At 43.2% G+C, this 22,311-nt stretch overlaps 1 protein-coding gene across 6 annotated transcripts in view; it reads right to left on the bottom strand.

Annotated features, from left to right (window-relative positions):
- The window catches only part of CUL1 (cullin 1), a 102,482-nt gene extending 80,465 nt beyond the window's left edge, over nt 1–22,017 (bottom strand). Inside the window, exon 1 of one of the 6 annotated variants that reach the window (XM_032762059.2) lies at nt 21,505–22,017. The gene's annotated coding sequence lies outside the window, so the exon portion shown is untranslated. Of the gene's footprint in view, nt 1–19,645; nt 20,074–20,746; nt 20,868–21,009; nt 21,162–21,504 lie in introns of those variants that run through there. The other 5 variants (XM_058427660.1, XM_058427655.1, XM_032762058.2 and 2 more) reach the window with 5 other exon arrangements.
- Between the last annotated feature and the right edge of the window lie 294 nt (nt 22,018–22,311).

The raw sequence follows: 22,311 nt of genomic DNA, 5'->3' as shown, positions 1-22,311 counted from the left end.
GCAGGGACCTTCTTCTATACGCCACGTTTTATTTACCCACACCCATGGCACCTCCAGAACGTCCACTGAGTACAACTGTTCCATGTCAGCTTATTAACTATATAAAGAAAGGAGCTAATATTTACTGTAGCTGCTACACTAGACTCTTTTTTTTTTTTTTTTTTTTTTGAGACAGAGTCTCGCTCTGTCGCCCAGGCTGGAGTGCAGTGGTGCAATCTCGGCTCACTGCAAGCTCTGCCTCCCGGGTTCACGCCATTCTCCTGCCTCAGCCTCCCGAGTAGCTGGGACTATAGGCGACCGCCACCACGCCCGGCTAATTTTTTGTATTTTTACTAGAGATGGGGTTTCACCATGTTAGCCAGGATGGTCTCGATCTCCTGACCTCGTGATCTGCCCGCCCAGGCCTCCCAAAGTGCTGGGTTTACAGGTGTGAGCCACTGCACCCGGCCGACAGTAGCTAAGTTTTATCTCTACTTACTTAAAGCCATTCTAAACCTTTAAGTCCACTGGCTCTAAAGTCAGAGAAATAAAATAAACACATATCCAAATAAGAAATGGGTTCTGCTTCTCAAACAACTAATTCCAAGTCAAATTCTCAAGACTTGAATTTATCACATATGCTTGCATTGCCTTGTTCCTGTTGTTACCCAAAGCTAATAATTAAACATCTGGGGCATTAAAAGACCATGTTCACTCAACATAAATCTGTCACATGCTCCATTATTCTACCAGATATCTATCCCCCAAAAACAAAAAAATCATACATCCACCCAAAGACTTGTACATGAATGTTCACAGCACTTTATAATAGCCCCAAAGTGGAACACAAATGTCCACCAACAGGTGAATGGATAAAGCAAAATGTGAGGCACTCACACAATAATGCCAAGTAGTCAGACTATTTGGCAATAAAAAAAAAAATCAAGTACTGATGCAGCGTGGATGAACCTCAAAAATATTAACACTGAATGAATGCCAGATGCAAAACACCACGTATCATATGACTCCATTTATTACATGAAATGTCCAGAATAGGCAAATCTATAGAGACAAAATAGGTTAGTAGTTGCCTGGGGTTGGGGGGAGGGTGGGAATGGGGAGTAACGGCAAAGAGACACAAAGGATCTTTTCAGGTTGATGGAAATGTTCTAAAATTGCATTGTAGTGATGGCCACACAACTCTAACTTTACTAAACATCACTGAATTATACATTTTAAATGAGCGAATTTTATAGCATGTGCATTAAATCTCAATAAAGTTGATAAGAAAAAACAAAGAACAGACTTAAAGCATGCTAGCTTTAAGTTCAATCTTATGGTTCAAATTCAGTTCATTCACAGAAAGGAATGCATCCTCTGCTAGACGACCAGGTTCTGTGTACATATGGGTCTTGGTATCAGCACTAAAAGCAGTATTACTGAGTATTTTACCAGAAAGTTAGCTTTAAGAAATGCTATGTAAGACATTACCAATAGAGGGGTTTATACTCTCCTGCAACAATACATAAACAGGTGAAAACACAAATGTCAAAGTTTTGTCTGCAGGTATTGGAAGAGATGTCACATGGCATGGATGATTTGCTGCCATATTAAAGATACAGACAAAAATGGCAATACAAGTTAATAGGGGAAAGAAGTCATTTCAGGCTACAAGATCAGGAAGCCTTTACAGAATGTGTGCTTTGAGCGTTTCTCAGATGATGAGCAGGATTTGAACAGCAGTAGAGGTACAGGGAGGCTGATATCCAAGGGAAGACAAGCATGAGGCAGAAAACCGATCACAGGAGCCCGGTGAAGGATTTGGGCAAGTCACGAGAGGTGGGCGGCTGGGTCGGTGGGAAGAGGATGCAAGGCCTTTATTCTGTGAGGGTGACAGAGTTATGGAAGGTTTCGGAGAAGACAAGTGACACCGAGATAACGGCTCAACTTAGACCAACAGCAATGGAAAGAGAGAAGCCCAAGACACAGGCGACACAAAGCAGTTATCGTGGTAACTGGTCAGACCGGATGGGGTGACACAGGTAAGAAAGAATTCAGGATGACAAAGTCTCGAATTTATACTATTGAACTTCCAGCAATTTATTTCTGGATTCCAGAACTTGACAGACACTATTGTCAAAATTCAAAACAAGGCCGGGAATGGTAGCCTGTAATCCTAGCACTTTGGAAGGCTGAGGCAGGCAGATCACCTGAGGTCAGGAGTTCGAGACCAGCCTGGCCAACATGGTGAAACCCCATCTCTACTAAAAATATAAAAATTAGCTGGGCATGGTGGTGCGTGCCTGTAATCCCAGCTACCTGGGAGGCTGAGGCAGAATTGCTGGAACCCTGGAGGTGCAGGCTGCAGTGAGCAGAGATCACCCCACTGCACTCCAGCCTGGGTGACAGAGCGAGACTCCATCTCAAAACAAAACAAAACAAAAACGAAAAACAAAATTCAAAACAACACAGCTATCGCTAAGAAATGTTCCATGGTAAGAAGAGGAATTTGCCAGATCTAATAACATGACAGATGCATTTACCCTTTGACCTAGCAATCCACTTCTAGGAATCTATTCCCAAAATGTGCAGCCAAAGCCACGAGAAGTGGTAAATTCAAGTTTTGTCACTGCAAAAGACTTGAAATCAACCCCAAATCCATCAGTAGGGGACAGGAAGACTAAGTTAGGACAACGGAGCACTGTGCAATGATAGAAACTGTTAAGAAAAAAGAAAGGACCTCCACATACTGATAAGAAAGTAAATTCTTAGCAGATACTTAACTGAAAACAGGCACCTTTTGTGTGTGACGGGAGTATGTACTAACACGTAAGTGTAGATATATTTTTCTCTTCAAGAAGAAAAATTGGGAGGCTAAACTGAACATTAATAAAAATGGTTACCCGTGGCGGAAGGAGAAAATAGTGTGGGAGATGGGTGGAAGTGAGACTACAGTGGGGTCCATGGGTGGATTTCAGGGGGCTTCTCAATGTAGATGGGGCAAAAAATTACATCTTTATTTTCACTAACCTCTGATGGAAATTTGACAATTCCTTTGATTATGAATGCAGGAAACAGATGCAGTACTTTTAACAAAGTGTCTAACTTTGTCAGCAAGAAATCACAAAGATTTTCATTATTCCATGCTAGACATGCCAGTATCATTCATGCTCATCAACACCTTGAAATTATAGTAGTTACATATAAAGTCTGTAACTACTAGATCTTAAATAGGAAGATGTCTGCATGTGTTAGCATGTGGAATTCTCAGGAATGGACATGTTTGCTACACTTTTTATGATTAAAAAAAGCAAAAAAGTTGTACTGTAAAAGCTAGAAGAACATCTTGGAGCCATATGTGGCCTACAGGATCTCAAGCAATTATAGCCTCTGTCTTAGGTAATTATCTGGCAACAATGTAGTTGTAAATAAATATGAACTCACAAGTATGAAATATCATGGCAGTTCTAGGTTACAGGATGATCAACCAGACACGTAAGTGTATTTATATGAAATTCTTTATATCACTAAATTGAACACTCAGTTTAAAAATTCTCATGCTGGCAAAACCCCAGGAGTAAAGGGAGTTAGAGAGGAACAACTCTATATAAGAAAGTGAGGATTAACAGAAATAGATAAGTTACGAGAAGAAGCCTGAAACTAGAAAGAAGATGAAGAGCTTAATTTTAGATAAGTTGAATGTGATTTTTTTTAAAGGCTGGCAGTTTAAAAATTGTAGCCCAAAGGAAATCACACCTGTAGAAATAAATTTAGTAACTGGCAAAAAAGTAAAATTGTTGGCAACACCACAAACAAAAATCTTCAAAGTGTGAAGAAAGAACTTAATAGAGATGAGGACTAAAACGTTGTGCTTAAAGGATGTGGGCAAAGTAGTCCCTTGCCTCCCACCCCTCCCAAAAAAGGAGAGAGAACGCTTGTAAGAGACAGAATATATACGTAAGAGAACCAGGAGGCCAGAAGGCAAGCCAAAGGAGGCTCATCCATGAAACTTCTAGTTCGACAGTGTTAAGGTTGAAGATAAATCAAGGAAAAGGTCTATTAGGAAAAAGTCACTGACTGTGGTAAGTGCCAGGAGACACGGCCTTCAAGAACGTAGCTCCGAACGAGTAGAAAGTGATGAAACCTGGCTGTAGCCAAGTAGAAATGGAAATGATTCGCTCAAAACGATGGTGAGAAGACAATGGTGGACTCTGTCGCTAGCAGAAATCAACAGATACCTGCCTCTCCCAACATCGCTGTCACAAGAGGATCCTCAGGACTGACTCAGAGAACGTGATGACTTATTACCCCATTCACCATGATACAATGATGGGTAGGAGTGAGACATGAATTTTCCTTTTAAATTCTAAAGGCAGTATACAAGCATAATTACAACAAACTTGCAAATGAACAGACATGACAAACATCATGTCTTCCAAAACCACATGCCTTATTCAAAAATAAGGTACAACTCGGGAGGCTGAGGCAGGAGGAGGGCTTGGGCCCACGAGTTCCACGCTGCTGTGGACTGTGATCATGTGACCACATTCCATCCTGAGGGACAGGGCAAGACCCTGTCTCACACACACAAAACAAACAAAAAACAAAGTACAACCAATGATACTTACTTACAGCAGAAGTCTCACAACAGAACTTCTGTGCATGTCTCTCAGCTGGAGGTATGCAACCCTGGATTCAAAGTCTGGTATAAAGACAACCATGTTCTGCCCAGGTGTGTTCATGCTTTCCACTGCCCTCTAAAATGAGTCCCTTTGGCAACCTCAACAAGATGACACCCACTCAGATCACCACCAGATGGCAATGAGAAAATACCACACCAATCACTACAGAGAAGACAGACTCCAAACCAGCCAGCACTGCTATTCAGATTCTCTTAGAAGGGACATTGGTTCCTTCTACAAGGCCAATTCCAATTCTGTTCATTCATTTTTAAGTCTTCCTTAAAAAATTAAGCACCAAGGAGGGGGATGGGGAGATACTGGTCAAAGGTGCAAAGTTTCAGTTAGATAGCAGGAATAAGCTCAGGAGATCCAGCACCCAGCATGGTGACTCCAGTTAATAATAATGCACTATATTTTGAAAACTGAAAATTGCTTAAAAGCAAAACAAAAGAGAGAAAAAACTGCTTATAGTACATCTTGAAAGTTCTTACCACAAAAAAATGTTAAGTATGTGAGGTGATGGATATAATTAACTTGATTTAATCATGTCATGATGTGCAACGTGCATATATCAAAACATCAGGTTGCATGCTATATGTTTTGTCAATTATACCTTAATAAAGCTGGGAGTGGGAATTAAACACCAAAATACCGACTTCTCAGAATTGCTATAAAGAATAAATTAGTAGAGCCTCAAAGTTTTACTAAATAGATATAGCAGCCTTCTCGTGATCAATCTTTGTCCTTCTAATTATATAAATATACACACATGCAGCCAGACGTGGTGACTCACGCCTGTAATCCCAGAACTTTGGGAGGCTGAGGCGGGTGGATGACCTGAGGTCAGGAGTTCAAGACCAGCCTGGCCAACATGGTGAAACCTCATCTCTGCTAAAAATACAGAAATTTGCCTGGTGTGGTGGCGCACACCTGTAGTCACAGCTACTTGGGAGGCTGAAGCAGGAGAATCACTTGAACCCAGGAGGTGGAGGTTGCAGTGAGCCGAGATCGCGCCACTGCACTCCAGCCTAGGCGACAGAATGAGACTCCATCTCAAAAAATATATATAAAGTAAAATACACACACATGCTAATTTAATTCATTCCTTCAAATACACACATTTTATAATTATGAGAATTCTCAGATATCATTACATACAAGTACAGAATTTTCTCCTATGAACATCTTAGGAATTAGAAAACAATTTTTTTTCTCTTAGAGTTGATACCTGAATAAATAATAGAGGAAGGTCCTTTTAAATCCTAAAAAATCCACATACAAGCACTAAATGCCTTAAATAATGCTCAATTCAGAAATGAATCTTAAGTCAACATCTATATTCTTCCTATTTTACTACATGACTTCCAAGTAAGATGCCACAAGCGTCACTGGTATAAATTGCTCTGGAAAACCTGAAAACTTACAGAAAATCACAATCACATTATATTTAACAGGTGTTATAAAGACTGCCCAGTTTGTCCAAATAAACTAGTTTTAACTGCTGAGGACTGAATTTCAGTTCTCAGTTTCAGCACAATGCTTTTATTCAATTACCTAGATTAAATCATGCTTACTCAATGGTCTAGACTGGTACTTGCGTGTATTTTGTTTCCAAGTATTTGCATTCACTTTAAGACAAGAAAAAAACGGTATTACATTTGATCATGATCATCTACATCACACATGCTTTTCAAACTGAGGGCTGCAATTCATTACTGTGTAGATCATGAAACCAACTTAGTAAAAGGGAACTGCAACTTTTAAAAAATCAAATAGAAAAAAAAGAGCTCATAGAACGTAACAAGGTAAGTATTACTCAGTGCATTTTTTTTGCCCAGTTATGTCTGTGTGGGTGCTGGGTTATCCCACAAAAAAATATTGTACTAAAGAAATAATTCAAGAGGCACTGATTGACAGTACACAGTGACAAATTTCAAACAGCTAATACAGAAATGCGTGGTATGTCTGTGGAACTTCACAGTTCTGGCTCCACAAGTCACTGGCAGTGTGAGCTCGGTCAGATTCCTTAACTACTGCACCTGTATTTCATCATCTGTACTAGAAATAATACTGTAGTACCTGTTGTATAAGGTGGCTGTGAGGAATAAGTGAGTTATGAAAATAAAACGCTTAGCAGAGTCCCTGACACACGGTAAGCATTTGCTACTACTCATGTTAACACTACTATAAAGGGTTTCTAATATCTATGCAATTCCTAACATAGTATTTAAATGTTAAACCACCCATGGTTATTTTTGAAGTCAAAATGAAGTAAATTAATGTTACCTGAAAACTCCACGATACCTTTGATAACCGATGACACCAGAGGTGGCACTTCTCCAAAATTTCCACCAAAATGTAACTTTCAGCACAGGGTAGAGGAATCCTTTGTATCGGGACAGACCTGGGGATCCAGCCTAAGCTGTGACAGAGTGAAATTTTCCTTGAAATATCACTCTATCTTAAAATTCACATGAATCTTTCATTCTACCATGAAAGACAGGTTTAACAGAATACTTTAAAACACCAGCTTCACAGGACTTCCCAGCTTTCTTGCTAGTGAACGAATGGGATGCTGTTGTATGAAACCCACTGACTTTGGAAAAGCCGCTACTGAAGAGCTTTCACTGCACATCAGCATCCAAAAAGTTTCTCTTCTGTCTTGGCACCACTGTATTTTCAGAACCCAGCTTAACACAAATACAAAGATACAAACAGCAAGCCATTCTGCCCTCCTTTTAGAGGGCCTGTGGAAGTGGTGCTCCAGGGAAACATCCTCAGGCCACTAAGCGTGGAAGGCCAGATGTGCACCTCCTGGCGGGTCTCTCCCTCTTCCAGTGAGGCGTGCACATGAGGTCCACTTCCATAAAGGATGCCCTTAGTCAACCACAAACGCTATTAACTCCCATTCAGATGAACAATCTCAACTCACAGTTCCCACACTCCTCTTCAACTAATTTCCAAATTTCCCTCATGTGTGATGAACCGTTTGCCCTGCAGTTGAGGGTGGAGCCTTGAATAAGTATCTGCTCAATAAGCAGATTTTGGAAGCTAGTGTATCGCTAAGTGAACATGAATCTATTCATCAATAAGACACCCCTTTTCATTATTTTTCTTTCGACTAAGATAATTTAACCCCGAGTCGAAAATTCTGATCAGCAATTTTCCCTAGCTGAGCAAACTTTCAAATACACTTCCTGTTTCACTACAAACTGGTTCAAAAGGAGAAACGGTGCTACCGTGCTCTTTATTTGTTTTAGGGCTTTTATGTTTTTTGTTTTAAAGACAATTTACCACTTTAACCGCTCTCCTGAAGGAACTGGGCACAGTTAAGCGAAACCTCTTTCCGGTAAGATGCTCCTGACACATGTCCCCTGTGGTCCCTGAACCACTCAAGGCTCACAGTGAGTGATGTCACCCACCGCACCTGTGGTTCCACCTGTCAGATTTGCACCCCCATTCTCTGCGCATATGTTCAATGCTGCATTTGCTAAAAAGCACCTTGTTGAAAATTTCCTTACTAGCTATTACATCAAGTACTAAGAACTTTTTAGTATTTTCCGAAATTATAGACACTGGGGAGAGAGTATGAGGAGAAACACACACGCACAGAAGTGTACATTTAAATCAGTCAAGAATAAATAATTTGGAAAACCAGTTTCTCAATCATTTGAGTATGTCTTCTGAGCTCATAGAAATCTGCCACTCGATGACAACCTTCAATAAGAGGCAGGGTTGTTTTGGGGAGGGGACTTTTTAAATTTTGCTTCCCACCCCGTCTCAAATAATCTGGCCATACCTATAATAAAGGAGAAAATGTGGGCTGGGTGCGATGGCTCCTGCCTGTAATCTCGGTACTTTGGGAGGCCGAGGCAGGCAGATCACCTGAGGTCAGGAGTTCGAGCCCAGCCTGACCAACATGGTGAAACCCATCTCTACTAAAAATACAAAAAAAATTAGCCGGGCATGGTGGTGGGCGCCTTTAATCCCAGCTACTCGGGAGGCTGATGCAGGAGAATTGCTTGAAAACCAACCGGGAGGCGGGGGTTGCAGTGAGCTGAGATCATGCCATTGCACTCCAGCCTGGGAGACAACAGCGAAACCCCATCCAAAAAAAAAGGAGAAAATGTGGTAAAACCTGTAGCATCAGCTTTACTTATGATTCTGAAACAGCGGTAAGCCTCTAGACATTTGCATTTGCTCATATTTTTTTTAAGATGGAGTCTCGCTCTGTCCAGGCTGGAGTGCAGTGAAGCGATCTCGGCTCGCCACAACCTCCGCCTCCCGGGTTCAAGCGATTCTCCTGCCTCAGCCTCCTCAGTAGCTGGGATCACAGGCCTGCGCCACGATGGCTGGCTAATTTTGTGTTTTCAGTAGAGACGGGGTTTCTACATGTTGGTCAGGCTGGTCTCGAACTCCTGACCTCAGGTGATCTGCTTGCCTCGGCCTCCCAAAGTGCTGGGATTACAGGCGTGAGCCACCGCGCCCAGCCTGCTCGTATTTTTTATAGTAATGCCCCTAGTCAAGATGGACCTTTCTTTGTAGTTACAAAATTTTCTAGTCAATTTCCCTCATGGTCTGTACAATTTGTATTTATTTGTCACCCTAAGAGTGGTGGGTTTTGGGGGTTATTGCTAAGGGGCAGAGACACAAAAGCATGAACAATAACTTAAACCCATATTTTACTTATTTATTTTTGACACAGGGTTTCACTCTGTCACCCAGGCTGGAGTGAAATGGCGCCATCTTGGCTCACTGCAACATCTCCCTCTAGGGCTCAAGCGATCTTCCCACCTCAGCCTCCCAAGTAGCTGGGACCACAGGTATGGGCCACCACACCTGGCTAATCTTTTCATTTTTTGTACAAATGGGGTTTCGCTATGTTGCCCAGGCTGGTCTCGAACTTGTCAGCTCAAGCGATCTGGCCACCTCGGCCTTCTAAGTGTTGAGATTACAGGCGTGACCCACCGCGCCTGGCAAAACCCATACCTCGAGTAGGCATAAAGAATATCCTGCATATTAAGACTGCTACTGATTTCTGTCACCACCCTAGCTGTGGCTGGGACAATCCCATAGTCTTCACTGCCCAGCCTAAGTTTCGTGTGGAAAGTCTCAACATAGTCTGTCCATATTTTTTATTTCATACGATTTACATTAACTTGTGTATTTTCTCAAGCAAGCTTTTTAAGCTTATACTTCAAGTAGCTTATTTTGAAAACCATAAATCCATGTTCCCAGTTGAAAACATAGTTAATATTTTTAAAAAGGTAAAGAACTAACGCTAACATCACAAAATCCAGATTTTCCCCATAGTTTTGTTACTGTCAAGAACTCATATGTAATAAACTTACTTTAGAGGACTTGAACCTCACAAACTTCATTCAATTTTCTAAAAAAAAAATGTACACATCAAAACTGCAAATAAACTTCTGAAAAATATAAATACAATGGAATAAAGAGATGCAACACTTTAGGACTATTTTTCTTTTTGCCAAATCACACACACAAAGCACAGAGTATGTATGCGCATCTATGCACTTTGGCCTGTACTCAATTGTCAGTAAAAGAAATCCTCCTCTGCATTTTTGATGGGGAAAGTACTCTTTTTAATGTGAAACTGTAGTTTCATTCACTGCCGCCAAGAGAGGCATCAGAATGCTTTTTAGACTCACTTTTCCTGTAACTATTAAGGGAATCACTATCTTAGTTACACATACACGCTCACCTATATGTTTACCATAAAAAGCTATGTGAATACTCATCTTCCACAATATCCATATTTTTGAAACAAAACTTTAGTGTAATTTATGGTTTGCTGGTTATAATCAGTGAATTATTTAATCAGTTTTCCACAAGTTAGCCTTATCAATAGAAAAATTCCAACTTTTATAATTTATTATGGCAAAACCTCAAAGTTAACACAACTTCCACAAATTGGTTGCTTTGTTGAAATTTTGCTAAACGTTGTTACTAGAAATCACATTCCCAGTTTGAAGAGCTGAGCTAGAGACAAATACCCAGAACCAACATCCAGCTACTTTCAAGTGACAATTGCAGCAGAGCCAGTTTTTTAAAAAAGCATGTTAGCATGATACACATAGCTAGATTTTCAGGATTTTTTTTAAGCTTATGAAGATGAGATGGGATGGTTGTGGCTAAGGGTTGACAAAGACGAAGAGCAGAGCCCACTCTATCAAATGCTGGCAGCCCAATACCTGCCCTGGAGAGCCTCTGTAATCAAGGAAGCCAGGCAAGTCCTGAACGAAGCGGCAATCAGCAGCGCACTGCATCACCAGGCGTGAGGGCAGAATGAAGCCGGTGACGGCAGGGCCAAAGAGGAAGGTATAAACACAGAGCGTTATGGGGGAGGAACTAGTAAGATTTGGGAGATCACTGAATATGGACAAACAAAAGAGGTAAAGTCTGAAATCTGTGTCTCTGACATAACGCTAGAAATAGAGATGTCGGATATGGTCTAGGGAGCAAAAAAGAGATCAGTTTGGGGCAAGCCAAGCTGGAAGTAAGGGCAGGTTAGTCAAATGGAAAAGCCCTGAAGCCTATTAGCAGGACTGGAAGGCTCTCAGCTGAAGTTGCTGAGAATTGCTTAACCTGAAAGAACTGAGAAACCACAAAGTAAAAAAGATTAGAAGAGAGGATCAAGTTAAAGCTATCTCCTGAATGCTCATGAAGAGTTACAAAAGATAAGATGAACTAGAACAGCAAGTATTCTGCACAGAACCCTAACCTCAGGAGGTCACCCAAGAAAAAAGAATGGTAACCTGGTCCACAAGTCTGGGAAATGGGCAATGTGGCCCCTACTCAGAAGGGGCCACTGGAGAACAGACCTGGTGATGCTTCCTAAACTCCTCTAACGCAAGACGTCCTGAGAACAGCATTCACCCTCTGGAAACCATGAATCAGAAATGCAAGAGAACCAATCTAATGAATCAAACACAAATCTAAGAGTGCCTTCAAGAGAAGTATTGAGATGCTTTTAAAACTCAGGAAGTTTTAGATTTTTAAAGAAAAAATGTGAAACAACTTTGTAGTTAAACCATTATTTTACAGGTTTAAAAAGTGTTCTCCATGGAAACCGGGAAGGGAACAACACTCACTGGGGCCTGTCGGGGAAGGTGTGGGGACCAGCACCAGGGAAAAGAGCTAATGCATGCTGGGCTTAATACCTAGGTGATGGGCTGATCGGTGCAGCAGACCACCATGGCACACGTTTACCTATGTAACAAACCTGCACAGCTGCACATGCACCCTGGAACTTAAAAAAAATTATTATTTAAAAAATAAAAATAAAGTGTTCTCAACATATGACACCACCAGTAACATGTAAATGACACAGGCTTTGTGTTGTCTCCCATATGCCTTAAAATGTTTTTAATATAATTCTTCTGATAGTATTTAGGATTTAAACAAGGACTAGGGTGAAGCAAAAATTATTTCTAGACACTAAACGTATAACCATACTCATTAGGATCCTGGCCTCTCTGGCACTTCCCACACTGTGCTACAAAGAACTACGAATATTTCCAGGTGCTTGTTCCAAGAGAAAAAAATGAACACATCAATTCACTCCATATCAAATCTCTACTGTAAGGACTTAATTTTCCACATTCTATGATTTTAAAATCAGTATGTGTTCTACAAAACATGTTAATATGGTAGGGGAGTTTTCTTCCTTCAAAGGTAATTTCTTATTAAATTAGAAGTGTACTTTTTAATATATATGAATGAATGTATGTATACATATATACATACCCTATAAGATATATCTCCCTGTAACAGCAGCAAAACACATTAAGATTTTAAAGGCCCTTCAATATGCCACCTGGCATTTCCTACGTTTATTCACAGATCTTCCCTCCTATTCCCATACCTTCCATATCACAGAACACAGAGAGCCAAATATTGGTCTCAATAAAAATCCTGAAAATGCAGTAAAACAAGTAGAGTGGTAAGGCAGAGCTCCATTATAAAAATAAGTGACCAAAACAAACAAAACCTTCATAATGTCAAGAGAGAACACATACAATACGTTTCACCTGTAAAGCCCCAGCTAAACTGCAGACATTAAACACCTACCCCGCCCCCTGCTACCGCCCCCCGCCCCCCGCCCCCAACACACACACCCTGTGTAGGGCAAAGTCCCCTATATATAGAACATGTAACAAAGGCACTACTGAAGAGCCAATTCCAGTATGTGTCTTCAGCATTCCTAACCCTTCTTCCCTTTGTGTGTTTTGGGTCCCTTGTTGGTAGGACCTACTCTGCACAGGTGCCCAAGTAGCCTTTCATCAACACATCAAATAGGAGACACGCTCATTTCAGTAGTCTCTACTTGATGATTGATGTAATATATTCCCATGCTGTGTGTCTAAGTCCACCCTCAACCAGGACTGCATTAGACAGCCTTCTGTCCCATGTTAGGTATCTGCAAGCAGCAGTAAGCTGAGGGCAAGCAGCAGTAAGCTGAGGGCAAGCAGCTAGAGAGTCACAAAGCAAGCTCGGCACAATCTTTGGCTCATACCAAGCACTGAACACAAATTGAGTATCCCTTATCTGAAATGCTTGGGTCCAGAAGTCTTTTGAATTTCAGACTGTTTCATATTTTGGAATATTTGAGGTACCTTGGGGATGGGATCCAAATCTAAACGGGGAATTCAGATGTTTCGTATACACCTTATACACACAGCCTGAGGTAATTTTATTTTCCCCTTGGGGACGCTGAATAAACTGTTGTGCACCTGCATGTTGACTGTGGCCCATCACGTGAGGTCGGGGTGAAATGATCCACTTGTCACATCATGTTGGTAACTAAGGAAGTTTTATATTTTGGAGGATTTAGGATTTTCAAATTAGGGATGCTCAACCTAGACTAAGGGTTATTATTGCATGTAAGATAGAATGGCAAGTAAACCTTTTAAAGATTTTAAATATTTAAGATGAGAGAAGTCAGAAGAATCAGTCTGGAATTTTCCTTCTCCACCATCCTCCACATCAAAGTCTCCAAGTTCCTACAGATAAACTTGAAGTTTAGGGAGGGGGAAATGGCCTAATCTCCATGTCTAGTCCCTGAATTCCACTTGGGATCAAAGAGTGGTTTATTGACATCATCTAGGATTCCAAACCTTTCCTTCCAGTCTCACCAAAGCCTCCTTCCTGCCTTGAGAAAAGGAGGTCTGAACTGTCTGCCTTTTCCCCCGTTCTGACTTTCGGATGCCTATTAGACACACGTAACTATTTTAGTTAGCATTTAATTAATTTCGACATAGCAAAGGCGCCCCCTCCCAGAATTAGGTGACACATTTCTGTGCAACTATTTTCTCATAATTACAACAGTATTCCTCATTTGTACTATTTAGCAAACATTTCTTAAATAATTGATAGTAGCCTCTGAATTTTCCAAGCTACTGCAGAAACTGGACCAAAATACTTTTTCTAATTTTTAGCAAATTCTTAAGTATAATGACATTAAGTTTAAACATTAATTTAAAACACATCTACTATCAGTAGGAGCTGTGAACTAAGCAAAAAAAGAAAGTTCACACTATTACTAAAAAAAAGAAACTTCCACACTGAAGACAATTCATTAGTACCTAATCTAGTGTTATAATAAACCATCAAAACATCAATCAGTTTCATGAGATTAGGACAGTTTCGTGGAGGGCATTAAATGAGGGGACTAAAGTATTTGAAGGATTAAGATATGGGGAAATAAATGAGAAGAAGATTAGTCCAGCAAAGGAGAACCTGACAGCTGGAAATACAGCCCAACGAAAGTCAGATATTGAACCCTGCGCATCAACACACCTGGAAAGGGGCTGCCAGTACAGCAAACACTAAGTGATTTCAGCATTAAACTAAGCAGAAATGTCTTCCTTGCAAGTAGCTCCCCCGCTTCTCCTGTTTTGGGATTTCTTGATTTTATAAATTAATCCACTGTATTATAAATATATGTGCACTGTAGAAAGTTGGAGGAAAAAAATAAAGAAAAACAAAAAATAACTAAAAATAACCTACTGCTAAGAGAAACTAAAAATAACTTCACTGCTCAGAGATAATCAATGTTAACATTTTGGTTTTCATCTTTTTAAAAAAATGCATATACTCACACACCAAAATAAAGTTTAGATATTACTTACATGTTGTTTTATGTTGCATTTTATCATCAATACTAACTAAATGTTCATTAAATACAGTATTATGGAAGTTAAAGATTGATCTAAATGCTGAAATAATCATCCTTAACAACAGCAAAAAAATGAAAACAAATGCTTAAGAGGGTATTAGTTAAGTAATAGCACACCCTGGACAGAATATTAATCTATTAGTCATTCTTTTGTATTTTCTTAGACTAAATTCTTAGAAATGGAATAGCTATTTCAAAGCACATACATATTTTACAAGCTTTTGTTACATACTTTGCTCTCAAAAAATCATATTAAATTACACTCTTTCGGCCAGGCGCGGCGGCTCACGCTTGTAATCCCAGCACTTTGGGAGGCCGAGGCGGGCAGATCACGAGGTCAGGAGATCGAGACCACGGTGAAACCCTGTCTCTACTAAAAATACACAAAAATCAGCCGGGCGTGGTGGCGGGCGCCTGTAGTCCCAGCTACTCAGAGAGGCTGAGGGGGGGTTGCAGTGAGTGAGTCAGCCATGATCTAGCCTGGGCAACAGGGGTCATCCATCTCAATATAATAATAATAATAAATAACACTCTTTCTAGTAAGGTATGAGTGAGCTAATTTCTCCATACCTTCACCATAAGTAGTTTATTTTCTAATCTACGTCAATTAAAAAAAAAAAAAAACAACAGTATCTCACTGATTTGCATTTCTGGGAGTACTGCTAGTCAAGTTCAAAGTTTTTTCATGTTTCCTGCTCCTCTTTTTATAAATTACCAGTTTGCCCATTTTTTTTCCACGGGGGTGGGGGGGGCCTCTTTTGTTGGTGGTGTTCACATGCCCTCTTTTTACAGTAAGGAAAGTAAATTTGCTTGTAAGTTACAATATTTTTCTGTTTGCCAGTCACCTTTTAATTCTGTTTATGGAATTTTAACACAGAAGTTTTATTATTCTAAAGTACTCACATCTTTTCCTTTACAGTTCCTGTGCTTGGTGTTATATCTAGGTCTTCTCCATCTTGAGATCGCCATGCTGTTATTTTTTGGTTCTTAAATTTTTTCTTGAAAAAATATTTTAAAAGCACCCAAGTTTCCCCCCTAAAATGACAGCCATTTTTACTACTTTAAATATCCTCATGGCCATGCGCAGTGGCTCACCCCTGTAATCCCAGCACTTTGGGAGGCTGAGGCAGGTGAATCACGAGGTCAGGAGTTTGAGACCAGCCTGGCCAACATGGTGAAACCCCGTCCCTACTAAAAATACAAAAAATTAGCTGGGCGTAGTGGCAGGCACCTGTAATCCCAGCTACTCGGCAGGCTGAGGCAGGAGAAGCGCTTGAACCCAGGAAGTGGAGGTTGCAGTGAGCCGAGATCACGCCACTGCACTCCAGTGGGGGCGACAGAGTGAGACTCTTGTCTCAAAAAAAAACAAAAACAAAAAACAAACTTCATTAGTACATACACACTTTATACGTATTTTAAATGGCTGCACCCATTTCATACAATCTATTTTCCGAAGTATTTTCTGACACAGATCTTTAAAAAAAATTGCAGCTTGTTATATTTGAACAGTCTTGAATGGTTTTACAAATTTTTGCAAGGCCAATGAGTCATAACATCACACCCAATTTAACAATAGCCCCAAAGTTCCAGAACTGTCGTGTCTATGCTATCAGTGCCCAATTACTCTCCCACAATGTTACTAAAAGACCAGGAAGAATAAGCTCATTCTTGGTAGTGGATCACAGTTCTGCATAATGAATTCTGCCATAAGGATCAGATATCAGTCCTTAAAGCATTTTCATTTTAATCTCTTCTAGTCTTCTTCCATCTTCATATAAACTAGTCAAACACTCAGGGAACATCTGGTTAAAAGCCTGAGCTCTGGAGTTATCCTGTCCTGTTTAACTTGGGCTTGACTACCTTCCTAGCCCTGACCTGCACCACTCAAAGTCTCAGCTCCTTCACCTATATTCTGTAAAGTGGGTTAAACCATAGTACCCACACTTCAGAGGGCACTGCAAAGATTTCCAGTGGAAGGATGTATGTGAATGTTGACGCATGCAGTACGCTAGGCACTGGGGACAGATGCATATATCACAGTGTCCCTGTCCCAAAGGAGGTCAGTTTGGTGGGAGAAACCACCAAGTACAATCAAAAGGTTAAATACTGTGATAGTGACATAGGCAGGACAACATGGGAACCCAGAGAAGGTTCCTAACCCAGACCAGGACATCAGGGCCAGCTTTCCAGAGATGGTGATGTGTGAGCCGTCGGGTGACAGAAAAGGCAAAGAGTCAGATCCAGAATGGCACTGCAATAGCGCTGAAGCATGGAGTGAACACTAGGAAAGGCAGACCAGTGCTTACTTGGTCTAAGTTTCCCAAGGGAAAAAATTTAACTCTCAAACTTAGGCTTCACAACCCTGCTTTTCAAACATGAATACAATACTTAATGTTCTTTCAGACCATTTTTCCAAAATCCTGTTAATGTTAAAAGCTGTGGCATTCCCATGGAATCCACATACTTTCGGGGCCTAAGGAAATCAACAGTGTCAATTAAAAACCATCTCATTTTACAAATGAGGAAATATATGCCCTGCAAAGGTAAGCTTGAACCAGACTCCATGTCTTCTCTCCCAAGCAAGATGTTCTATACCTAAGCAAAAATAAATGACTTAAATCTCTCTCTCCCTCACGGAATTTTTAGAAATGAAACACCTCCGTGAGTGAATAAAAAACTTAAGTCATTAAATGTTATAATAATTCTGTTTATAGTGTGTTTACTAAATCTTCATATTATAAACAGGAAACTTCCTATAAACAGGAAATTATGTCCTCAGTAGTAAACATAACGCTTTTATCCAAATTGGATCTATTTTTCGTTTAATGCTCATTTCTTCATTTGGAAGCAAAACAAACACACTGATAAACTACCAAATGTTTTTAAAAAGCAAGGCAACCTTAGAATTGGCCCTTAAAATGGTTAACACTCTTTTCTCCAGACATACCTAAAAGACAAGTTCTAAATGAAGCTGACAGTCTCCCAAAGACATTTTATTCCAGAATGACTCAAGGTCACTGGCTTTAGGACCTACGGAGGGCTGAAACAGCAAAACAAACAAAAAACCAAGTTCCTAAGTTTTTAAGGCCCTAATATATTTAATTTGAAGAATGGCAAGTAACAACTCCTCAATTTATAGTACACTCATTTTAATTTTCCATGCTGAAAGACAGACACAACGCCTCTGGGTATACTGGGAATGACATTCTGATGAATGGCCCTCAGAGACCCAGGGATGGTTCGTCCCACAGCAACGTCCTATCCCACTCCAGCAGAACCGTGGGGCTTGCCTCATCTACAAGGAGGAGCCTTCACTACCAAACTGCTTCATTTCAAGGGCAAGGCTGGATACTCAACCTGGGGGGCAAAACCTGATCGTGTTTCCAAAAAAACACCAAACACAAAAAGTAAAAAAATCTACACCTTAAAACTAGTTTTAAGGGGGGAAAAAAGTTAAAGTTTCACAACCTGTTTTCTTGGCACTTTCCCGGACTTCCACAGGTATAGAAAACCTGGGCATTTTTCTGTTAGGACCCTGTACTAGATACTGGGGTGTTTCGGGGAGAAGGGAAGTGAAGAGGGAAGGGGGAATAGAAAAGGAGAGATGAGAGAGACGATCAACTTTACTGGAGAAGTGTATAATAAAGCTTGCATTCTTAACCGGCTTAAGCGCAACTACTGTGTTTTCTGTAGCCACAAATCAGGGCATGTTTTCAAACGTTAAGTTTAAGTTAGAATTATTCCAGAAAACTCATTCATTCAAAAAAAGCAACTGAGGCACCACCACAACCAAGTTCTGTTACTCTGGGGACGCAAAAACAAATAAGGAATATCCCCTGCGCTGGAGGAATTCACAATCGGAAATGTATGGGAAATAAGGCTGTAATGTAGTTAATTACAGCTAGAAGATAACATTCAGTAAGTGGCAAGAGTCTAATGAACTGTACTATCTAAGGAAACCATGCAGAATCAGCTCAGGCATGCGTGTCTGTCTTCTGATGTGGTACACACATTAGGAGTGGGGGGTGGGGCTGCCTATAAGAACCTGAGCATGTGGCTCTCAGGGAGGGAGGCTTTTATAAATTGGTGAAGAACCCTAGGATATCTAAAGTTGGTTTGTTTTTTGACAAAATCGTTTTTAAAAGATGAAGCCAATGAGAAAAAAAGTTTAACATATTTAGAAAGCAATTCAACCATCCCTCTCAAACTTAAGGAACACTCTTCCTGCAACCTCCAAAAATGGGCATAATAGAGCTAAAGCGAGCCAGTCTTGTGTTTGCATGTTTTGGAATTTGAAATGCAACGCAACTATTTCGACTCACCATGGAAAACAACAAATAGAACCTTCAAGTAAAACATTTTTCAATATCCAAAAACAAACCTTCTTTAAACAAAGAAAAATCTCATCTCCAAATACTTTTTTTCAAACAGAATGACTAGTTTTATATTTTAAACATCGTTACATATTTTACTACATAATACACTCTCCAGGATTTCAGAAAATCGGGTACGTTTTCGGGTGCACCATGAAATGAAGTGTTAAACTTAAAACTGCACACACTTCTGCGAGGCGTTAAGATATGCTTAGGTCCTAGAAGCTCATGGCTTGAAGTAAAAAAGGAATCTAGTTCCTCTTCTGCCGCTTCGTTAAGTGCATTCCAAAAAGTGTGATCGTTTACTCCACTCAGAACTTTTGACGATTTTAATGCTACTACAGGAAGGAGCAATTACACAGAGCAAATAAATATTTAAGTAGACTGCAATTCAGTATTTGCGCACTTACCACTAACCCCTACTACGAACCAGAAGCAACCAAGAGTGACCCAATCAGAAAAGAGAATCCTCTTTTTGGCAAAGCCAGCCAGGGAGAAAACCTTAACTTTGGGGATTCATTTCAAGGAATGTCTACAAGCATTCCTCTCTTTCTTAATTATCTTATGTCTGCGCTACACAATACTGCACGGGTGGCAGAAACAGGAATCTTTCAGATCTTGAGGGAAAAAAAAGCGCACGACCCCAGAGTCTGGGGACCCCAAGTCCCAGCAGCCTGGCGGGCGCACGGCTAGTCTCAGGGTCAGGGCGCGCGCTCCCGTTGAGGCCGGGGGCGCGCCGAGGCCGCGGCGCAGGGCCCGGCCCGACTAGCGAGTTGTTAGGCGGGCGCCGGGGGGCTGTGTCCGGTTCGGCCGCCGGGCTAGCATCCCTGCGCGCATGCCCCGGCCCGCTCGCCCAGGAGAACGGGGCAAAAGGGCGACTGTTACCCAATAATAGCGCCCTGCACGTTCGCAACAATGCCGGCGGGGAACCCGAGAGCCGCGGGCAGGGAACCGGAAAGCGAGAGAGCCCGGCTCGGCGGCTGCTCCTGCGCGCGAGCCCAGAGCTCACAGGAGAGCACGCGTCGGCCGGAAAGCAGCGCCGGGAAGCAGCGTGGGCGCGACGGGGCAAGGGCACGGGTCCCGGCGTCCCGCGGAGGTCGCCTCACCAGGCGAGGCGCGGACGCCCGAGCCGCCCCGGGCCACACGTTGGCCCACCCTCCGAGGACCTAGCCCGGTCGCGGCGGGGAAAGGGGCCGGCGCCACCAGGCCGCCGCCTCCAGGCGCGATGAATCGGGCTTTTTCCCAGTGCGTAGTCCAGGCCTGGCCGCCCCGGCCCGTCCGGGGTGACTCAGGGCCCGGACCCGCTCGCTCCTCTGCCACCTTCGGCGTCCTCCGCCCACGAGTCCCCCGGCCCGGCCGCCATTCTGCCCGGACGCGTTTTGGCGGCTCAGGCCTCGCCAGGCGCCTGGGCTCGGCCGCCGCGGCCCGAGTCACTGCGACACCGCGGCTCGGGGCCGGGCCTGCGCCGCCGCCGCCACCTCCTCTCGGCCCCGGCGGCTGCCGACACTCACCCGCATCTCTGTGGTGCCCCAAAGGCTCCCGCGACGCCTCCGCCTGGTCCCTGGGCCTGGGCCCCGGCGAAAGCCCCGTCCCGCCAAGGTCTAGCTGCGTCCCTCAGCCACCGGGGCTGCCCCGCCTGGAGCTGCGTGCGACACGGCGCCCGCCTCCTCCTCCTCCCCTGCCCGCCCGGCCCTCCTCCTCCCGCCGCCGCCTGCACCACGCAACCTCCGCCCTCTCGCCTTCCCTCGGCGGCTCCCCGCCCTCTCGGCCTCACCGGCTCCGGCGACCGCGGGGGAGAAGCTGTTGGGGGAGGGCCGGAACGCACCGCCATCGGCGTCCGGGGCGGGGGAGCCGGGAAACCGTCGTCGCCATCGCCCTGCCAGCCCGAGGCGCGGGAGGAGCCCTGAAAGCTCCCGCCCGCCCGCCGCTGCCGGCGGCCCCGGGGGCGCCCCTTCCGCGGCCGAGGCCCCCGCTCGCGTGGGGAGCTTCTACCCGGGAGCCCGCGGCCCATGCCCCCGACACCCGAGACATCCCGACCCGGCGCGCCGGATTCTCTGCTAGGTTTTACAGCCTCCCTCGCCTTGGGACCGCCGCGGAGGACCCTTTCCCGCCACCTCGGACCTCGCGAACGGGGTTGAGCTGCTTGGGTCGGGGACACCACCAGCCTCTGGAGAAACGGCCCGAAGCACCCCGAAGAGGGGGTCCCAGTCCCCCGCCCCTCCCCTGTGCGCACCCCCACCCCTAGCTGGCCTGGAACCTGACTCCCCACCTTTGTCGACCGGGACAGGGACTGGGGGATGCACCCCAGATCAGAAAGTCAGAGGTGGCCAGGTGGTCCTCCGAATCGGCGCAGACTTCCGAGGAACCTGCAGCCAATTCTCGACCCCCTTAACACCTGCAAGGCCTTAGGAATCAGCTCCAGAAAGCTCGAGCTTATCTGTGTGTTTCTATTTAAAAATCACTTCTAAGATAAAACCTAACTAGGCTTTCCCCTTCAGACTTTCACTAACTCCTGTTTGGCAAATTGTGACATTCACTCTACCCATCGTCTTTGTAAGGACAAATCAAGACTTAGAAGGCTTTGATTACACATACGGATAGCATGAGTCGTGATACAAAACAGTACTGTTTTCACGTGTAGTTCGAAGTCATCTCATTTGAAATTAACTGTCATAATTGACTATTTGGAATATTCAATCTAAATACTATCCGCTGCTGTGGTGACGGGGGGTGGAGGAAGCGTGGTGGAACCCCCACACCTAGTGAGGGGTGGCTGATTAATACCACGGCTCACAACAGAACAGCGGCTCATTCCATGAACAACCCCGGGGAATTTCGAATTCTATCATCTGGGCAGAAGATGTGACGAGTGTAACTTAACTTCCTGTTTTCTCCAAACTAAAACACTGCGCAGATTCCTGTACCACTCTGGGACAGAAATCCTCAGCCAGAGCAGAGGGCCGTCCCCAGAGTCCACACTGTTTCCTGCATAACGTGGGTTTATCTCAGAAGAAACATCCCACTGGTCTATGTGATCCCTCTATTGAAATGTGATCTTTTATCTACATCTAAGTAT

Source organism: Hylobates moloch, unplaced genomic scaffold (assembly GCF_009828535.3).
Source record: "Hylobates moloch isolate HMO894 unplaced genomic scaffold, HMol_V3 SCAFFOLD_1, whole genome shotgun sequence".
Taxonomy (NCBI): domain Eukaryota; kingdom Metazoa; phylum Chordata; class Mammalia; order Primates; family Hylobatidae; genus Hylobates; species Hylobates moloch.
The sequence above is the reverse complement of the archived record's forward strand: the minus strand, read 5'-3'. Positions and strand labels throughout refer to the sequence as shown.